This window comes from Physeter macrocephalus, chromosome 14, assembly GCF_002837175.3.
Source record: "Physeter macrocephalus isolate SW-GA chromosome 14, ASM283717v5, whole genome shotgun sequence".
Classification (NCBI taxonomy): Eukaryota; Metazoa; Chordata; class Mammalia; order Artiodactyla; family Physeteridae; genus Physeter; species Physeter macrocephalus.
This window is the reverse complement of record NC_041227.1, coordinates 24,157,724-24,158,071: the sequence shown is the minus strand read 5'-3', so window position 1 is coordinate 24,158,071 and position 348 is coordinate 24,157,724.

Sequence of the window (348 nt, the reverse complement as noted above, 5' to 3'; positions counted from 1 at the left end):
TCATGGCATATTGTGGAATTTCCTTCCTTTTTAAGACTGAATAATATTCCATTATATGTATAGACCACATTTTGTTTATCCATTCATCTGTTGACGAACACTTGGGTTGCTTCCAGCTGTTGTGAATAATGCTACTATGAACATGGGAGTACAAGTATCTCTTTGAGACCCTGCTTTCAGTTCTTTCGGGTAAATATCCAGAAGCAGGATTGCTGGGTCATATGGTGATTCTATTTTTTTTTTTTTTTTTTTTTTTGTGGTACGCGGGCCTCTCACTGTTGTGGCCTCTCCCGTTGCGGAGCACAGGCTCCGGACGCGCAGGCTCAGCGGCCATGGCTCACGGGCCCA